General features: G+C 39.7%; 1 protein-coding gene across 1 annotated transcript in view; it reads left to right on the forward strand.

The window, feature by feature from the left end:
• Positions 1-7852, forward strand: part of LOC132821828 (myoneurin-like) — a 64570-nt gene that overhangs the window by 56315 nt on the left and 403 nt on the right. The window lies entirely within an intron of this gene.

A 7852-nucleotide genomic window follows, 5' to 3' on the forward strand; every position in this document is an offset into this window, starting at 1 on the left:
TCACTTGCGGGACCTGAGCATTGCTTGTTGGGTGAGCATTTAATGCCCTTGGGAAAGTGCTGATGAGCTGCCTTCTCGAACCACTGCAGTCCATATGCTGAAAGTTAGTCCATGATGCTCTCAAGGAGGGAATTCCAAGATGTTGATCCAACAACCTTGAAGGAAGGGTGATATATTTCCAAGACATAATAGTGAATAGCTTGGTGGGAACCTGCAGGTGGTGGTATTCTCATGTATCTGCTACCCTTGTCCATTGAGATGGAAGCGGTCATGTGTTTGGTGAATGTCTGCAGTGCATCTTGTGGATGGTACTGTGATGAAGCTGCTCCTTTAGCAAGGTTAGGTCGTCCTTGATTTGTTTCAGAGAGGTTGTAAATGACAAAAGTTCCATACATCCTGTGTATGGACGGATTTTAGGGCCAATTTGATAACAGCTAGCAAGAGTTGCCTCAGGCAGAAGGCTTTCAAGTTAAAAAAAACTTGTATATTTGAAGGGGAGTGGCCAGTTCTTCCAGCTCAGCTATTCTCTAGTTTTAATGCAGGTGTGTGTGTGTGTGTGTGTGTGTGTGTGAAGGCTGCTAGACTCTCTCTCTCTCTCTCGCTGCTAGACTCTCTCTCTCTCTCTGTGTCTCTGTCTGTCTCTCTCTCTCTCTCTCTCTCTGACGTCTCTCCTATAAGAACTTGTTTGATTTTTCCTTTTGTGCCAAGGGATGTTTATGGGGATTGTTGCAAGTATTTAGGAACAGCATAATTAAGTTGGAATAGTCTGGGGGTTTTCGGTTAGGATATGTTATTCAGTATTCTGTTTTCTGTTCTGTGTGTTTCATTCAGTAATCTAATAAATAAATTCTGTTTTGCTTAAAATGAAGTGGATTGACCAGCTGAATCTCTCCTGGAATAGCCACTGTACACTTGCTTAAATCAAATAGCAAAGTTAGGGTCTGGACCATCGTCTTGAAATGTTTTGAAGAGTCTGGCCTGGTCCATAATAGATTGAGGGCTATTTGCGAGATTTGTTTTGTAATTCCAAATTGGGAGTGGAATTGATGGACCTGAAGGCAGCAAGTAGTAGTTGTTAGTGTCTTTTGTTCTGGGTATTGATTTAAGTTGGTTTAAAGAGTGCTTGGGATAACAATGGCTCTTTCAGTCACCAAGAGTTTTCTGAGGGTGGAAGAAGTGACCTTGAGGATTTTACAAAAGGTGGTTAAGGCCAAGCTGCGGGAATTAGCAAACAAGTTGGAGTTGCAGCTTCCTCCTTCCGTGAGGGAAGAAGTGATAATTACAGCAATAGCTTAGCATTTAAATTTGCTGGAAACACTGTCACAAAGCCAGTCTTTTTTTCTCAAAGCTGTTCCTTTTGTCAAGGATACTGTATCCTTGATTTTTTTCAGAGGGGTCAGAAAATGCTCCAGCCTCTGAATTGGATGGGTTTTGTACAGAGATGAAAGGGTTTTGGGAGGCCTTTTTGTTTATACATAAACAGATGAGACTTTAGGCCAAAGCTTTTATGTTTTAGAAGTGACCTGTATAAGTCATGGGGGTGTGGCCAGCTCTCTAGCTGTGCAATTCAATTCAGAGCTTTGGTGAGTCAGTTCAGCAGCGAGCTGTGTGGAAACAGGCTGCTCTACTCTCTCTCCATCTGCCCTTCTAACTTCAACCTGTAAGCCTTTGTTTCATTTTTACTGTTAAGGGGTTTGTTTATTGGGAGTGTTGCACATATTTTTCAGAACAGCATCATTAAGTCTAGTTCTGTAGATGTTCTATATTCTGTTATTTGTGTTTCATTCCATAATTTTGTGAATAAATTTCTGTCTGTTTTAAAAGCTGATAGTCAACCTAGCTAACTTACTCCGAGTAATTTTCCCTGTACACTTACTGAAACAAATTGCAAAGTTACAGTCTGGTCTGCCTGCTTAAGAATGTTGTGAGTGATCTGGCCTAGTCCATAACAACACCATCGGAATGTATAGAGATGGCTAAAGTTCAATTTAAAATGAAGCAGTTTTAGTTAGAAGCAAAAGACAAGGAAAGGACAACAGAAATGAGGAAAGAGAAAAAGAATGAATGGCTTTAGAGGAAGAGAGAGAAAAAGAGAGAGTGTTTGAACTTCAGAAATTGGCACTTAGACAAGAGTTAAAAAATTCACTTTCTGAAGTAGTGAGAACTCATGTGGAAGAGCAGAAAGTTACAACAACAAGATTACCAGCTGAAATGAGTTGGTCCATAAAACAAAGTTTGGCATCCCTAATCAATTTCAATCTATAAGGGATAGAAATTAGGGAAAAGAGAAACGCTCACGTGAAAAGGGAAAGGTAGATCTCGGTGAAGATCATAAGGCTAACTTACCATATGGTAAAAAGGAAACCCTTGAAGGGGACAGAGAAGTTAAAAAACCTCCAGTGTTTTCACTGCAGTAAAGTTGGCCACATGAAATCACAGTGTTGCTGGGTTAGGAGAAGCACTGGGAAGCCAGATGTAGGCAAACAGGATAAGCCAGTGAATTTTGTTGGAGTGGGAACAGAAAGCACAGTGGAGGCTAGAAAGCTGCACCAGAATATACAAGCTGGTTGGAGGTTGGTTAAGGAGGAAGTGCCAGATCTTCTTAAACCATATACCCGCAAAGGTAAAATTTATTCACATAAGCTAGGAGCAGCAGGTAAAGAGATTACAATATTAAGAGACAAGGATCCTCTCAGTTGTGATGCACAAAGATGAGGAGACATTTACTTCTGAAGGACCATCACCAGTAACGGGAATTCATGATAAGACAAAAAGCTCTCAATTATGTAAAGTGACATTAAAGTGTTCAGAAAAGTGTGCAGAATTTGTGGTAGGAGTATTGGACAAACTCTCAGCTCCAGGAATACAATTCGTCCTTGCTATTGACATAGCTGATTCATTGATAGGAGTGCTGCCTACTGTGGTTGAAAAGCCAGTGGAAACTCAAGCAACTGAACATTTACAGGATACATATCCTGAAATTTTTCCTGACAGTGTGATAACGAGGTCAAAACGTCACAAGTTGAAACAGGAGACATCAGAGAGTATAGATAAGAAAGTTAAAGTGGGATTAGCAGAGACCTTGTATGATCAGATGGTTGAGACAAAGCAGGAGCAGTTGATGACAAAGCAGACAACTTTAGCTCAGATAAGTTAACTGAGTTACAGCAGAAAGATGAACATTTAAAGCAGTCATATCAAAAGGCACGCACAGAAAAGAAATCTAAATGTATCCTTGAATGTTGTTACATTAAAATTGATGTTTAATGCAGAAATGGAGATCATCTCATATTCAGGCAGATGAGAAATGGGCAGAAGTCATCAAATCAGTGGTGTATAGAAAGGAGGCACATGAGCTACCTCTGGGGGGTCATTTCGGAGTGAGGAAAACACAAGCCAAAATACAAAAACATTTTTACTGGTCTGGACTGCACAAGAAAGTAGTTGAATTTTGCCAGGCATGTAATATGTGTCAGGTGATTGAAAAACCACAGGTGGCAATAAAACCCACACCTTTAATACCTAATCCTGCATTTGAGGAATCTTTTACAAGAGTCTTCGTTGATTGCATAGGTCCCCTACCTCAAACAAAAAGTGAGAATCAGTATTTGTTAATAATAATGGATGAATTGACTATATTTCCAGAGGCTGTCCATTACACAATATCGCAGCTAAAAGGATTGTAGAGGAATTACAAAAATGTTTCACCAGATACAGACTACCAGTACAGATATAATCAGACCAAGGGTCAAACGTCACATCAAAACTATTCAAGGAAGTTATGGACAGCTTAGAAATAAAACAATTCAAATCTACTGTGTACCATACAGAATCGCAGGGAGTGCTAGAAAGGTGGCATCAGACACTAAAGACCATAGTCAAGACTAACCAGATGATTGGGATAAGGGAATTCCGTTTGTGCTTTTTGCGAACAGAGGTGCACCAAACGAATCGACCAAATTTAGTCCATTTGAATTATTTTTTGGGCATGAATTGAGGGGAGTGTTAACATTGATTAAGGAGAAATTAATAAGCCAGAATTCAGAGACCATATATTAAGACTATGTGTCAAATTTTAGAGAATTATTAAATAGAGTTGGGAAGTTGGCTAGACACATTTAAAAGTATTGCAGCATACAATGAACAGGAAGCAGACAAGAAATCAAATGCTTGCAATTTTGCTATTGGGGATATTACTTCCAGTGATAGGTGAACCTTTAAAAGCAAGGTTTAGTGGACCTTATCAAGTCGAAAGGAAATTAATTGAGGTGAACTGCTTGATAGGGACTCCAGACAGAAAGAAATCTCACAGAGTGTGTCTTGTGTATGTGCTCAAAAGGTATTTTGACAGGAAAGGAAAGCAAGAGAAGAATGCATTATTAATTACAACACAGAGGGAAGAACCAAGTTCAGAGAATTCTGAATTAGACATTCCTCAAATTAAAGTGGACAATGAGGAAGTTGTCAAGTATTGGGATAAATTATTGAGTTACCTTCCCAAAGAAAATCAAAATGACCTGAAAGAGTTATTACTATCACGTGGGGAGATATGTGGGAATAAGCTGGCAAGTACTACTGTAATTATGCATGACACAGAGATAGGAGATGCTGTTCCAATTAAGCAACATCCTTATAGACATAACAGTCTAAAGTTGGCACAGGTTCAAAAGGAGATTGAACACATGCTCTAAGATGTCATAATTGAAATGAGTTACAGAGACTGGAGCTCATCCATAGTAATGGTGCCAAATCCAGATGGTACACAATGGTTATGTATAGACTATCGCAAAGTCAATGCAGTTACAAAGACTGATGCATATCTGATTCCATGTTCGGAAGACCCTGTTAAGAAGGTGGGAGAAGCAGCTAATATTTCTAAGTTGGACTTGCTCAGAGGATACTGGCAGAAAGAGCAAAGACAATTTCGGCTCTTGTAACGCCGAATGGGCTGCATCATTTTAAAGTCATGCCATTTGGCATGAAAAATGCATCAGCCATATTTCAGAAACTAACCAATAAGGTCATTGTTGGTCATGTGTCATTTATATAGATAACATGGTGATTTTTAGTCACGTATGAAAGAAACATTTACAACATTTATCAGACTGTTCGATTGACTTCGGAACACAGGCCTGGTGACAAACCTGACTAAAAGTGAATTTGCCAAAGCCCAAGTCACCTTCCTGGGCCATGTTATTGGGCATGGACAAATGGCCCCATGGGATGCAAAAACAAAGGTACTTGGGGAGTTTCCCATACCATCAACAAAAAGAGCAGTACTATGGTTCCTGGGATGAGATGAGTGGATTTTTTTGAAAATTTGCACCAAGCCTTAGCAGTATGGCTGCTCCACTCACTGAATTGTTAGAGAAAGGCAAGAATTTTCTGTAGACAGCAGACTGTCAGAAGGAATCTGACAGCCTGAAAGCTTATATAATAAAAGAGGAGTGGCCAGTTCTCCCAACTCAGCTACTTTCTGGTTTGATTTTCATGCAGGGGTGTGTTTGTGTGTGTGTGTGTGTGTGTGAAGAAAGGCTGCTGGACCTTCTCTCTCTCTCTGACATCTCTCCTGTAAGAACCTGTTTGATTTCCCTCTTGTACCAAGGGATGTTTATGGGGATTGTTGCAAGTATTTTGGAACAGCATCATTATGTTGGGATAATCTGTTGGGTTTTTGGATAGGTTATTCGGCATTCTGTTTTCTGTTCTTTATATTTCATTCAGTAATATTGTAAATAAATTCTGTTTTGCTTAAAACGAAGTGGATTCACCAGCTGAATCTCTCCTGGAATATTCACTGTACACTTGCTTAAATCAAATAGCAAAGGTAGTGTCTGGGCTATCTTCTTGAAATGTTTTGAGGGGTCTGGCCTGGTCCATAACAGTACAGACTGCTGCTACCAAGCATTGGCGATGGAAGGAGTGAATGTTTGCGGATTTGGTACCAAACAAATGTAATGCTTTGTCCTGAATGGTTTGAAGCTTCTTGAGTGTCATTGGAGCTGCACTCATCCAGGTAAGTAGTGAGTATTCTATTACACTCCTAACTTGTCCCTTGGAGATGGTGGACAGGTTTAGGGGAGTCAGGAAATGAGTTACTCACTGAGGTATTCTTTGCTTTAATCTGTAGTTGTAGCCATAGTATTTATATGGATATCCCAGTTCAATTCTCGTCAATGATAGTTATTAGTGGTCTCCCTGCTATAAGAAGGACGTTGTGAAACCTGAAAGGATTAAGAAAAGATTTATAAGAATGTTGCCAGGCTTGGAGGGTTTGAGCTACAGGGAGAGGCTGAATAGGCTAGGACTAGTTTCCCTGGAGCATCAAAGTCTGAGGAGTGACCCTATAGAGGTTTATAAAATCATGAGGAGTATAATAGGATAAATAGACAAGGTATTTTCCTTGGGTGGAGGAGTCCAAAATTAGATGGCATAGGTTTAAGGTGAGAGTGAAAGATTAAAAAGAACCTCAGGGCCAATTTTTTCACGTAGAGAGTGGTGCGTGTATGGAAAGTACTCCCAGAGGAACTGGTGGAGGCTGATACAATTATAACATTTAAAAGGCATCTGGATGGTTATATGAATAGGAAGAGTTTAGAGGGATATAGGCCAAATGCTGGCAGAGAGAATATATTTATTTAGGATATCTAATCAGCATGGACAAATTAGATCAAACGGTCTGTTTCTATGCTATATGCCATGGAGTATCAACGGGCGATGGTAAGATTATCTTAGGAACATAGGATCAGGAGTAGGCCTTTCAGCACCTCAAGCCTGTTTTGCCATTAAATGAGATCATGGCTGATCTGAGACCTAACTCCATCTACCTGCCTTTGGCCCATATCCTTTAATAATTTTGCTTAACAAAAACCTATCAATCTCAGATTTTCTCAATCTCTTATTGAAGATGGTCTTTACCTATTTCTGATGTCTGCAATGAAAGGGCTAGTTTTTATTTTTATTGTTTCCGTATAACAGAGCTCATAGTTTCTTTTCTTTTTCATGTTGTGTTAAAACTGTGCTGCAAGACTGTTATAAATATATTCAGTATCTGATTCATAGAATCCCTACAGTGTGGAAACAGGTCATCCAACAACTCCACACTGACCCTCCGAAGAGTAACCCACCTAGATCCATTCTCCTATCTTTTGAATTAGAATTAGAATCCCTACAGTGTGCAAACAGGTCATTTGGTCCAACAAATCCACACTGACCCTCCAAAGAGTACCCCATCCAGACCCATTCCCCGACATCAATTACTCTAGACTTCCCTTAACTAATGCACCTAGCCTACATATCCCTGAACACTATGGGGTAATTTAGCATGGCCATTTTGCCTAACCTTCACATCTTTGGATGTGGGAGGAAACCAGAGTACCTGAAGGAAACTCACGCAGACACATGGAGAATGTGCAAGCTCTACACAGACAGTTGGCTGAGGCTGGAATTGAACCTGGGTCCCTGCTGCTGTGAGGCAGCAGTGCTAACCATTGAGCCACTCTGCTGTTTTTTAAAAAAAACATGTTAATGTCAATCCAAGCCATTTAACTCTCTAGAATCTGAATTGTCCAGTATTAATATCAGCTAGCATTATGCAAAATCAAATCAATGTGTAGTCTTAATTCAACATATTAATCGAACTCAGTTTGCTTTATTCTATAAACTACCCCTGATGCTTGTGACAGTTTCCTCATTCAATACACATAGAACCAATTTGGGATACAGTTATTTTAGTTCTAGTATTATGCAATGTGGCTGGGTTGATCAGTAAACTCATAGGAAAAAATCCACTGGGAAAAAAGTGATTGTAATACAATTGAATTCCATATTAAATTTGACTGCAGTTACAAAA

Source organism: Hemiscyllium ocellatum, chromosome 13 (assembly GCF_020745735.1).
Source record: "Hemiscyllium ocellatum isolate sHemOce1 chromosome 13, sHemOce1.pat.X.cur, whole genome shotgun sequence".
Lineage (NCBI taxonomy): Eukaryota > Metazoa > Chordata > Chondrichthyes > Orectolobiformes > Hemiscylliidae > Hemiscyllium > Hemiscyllium ocellatum.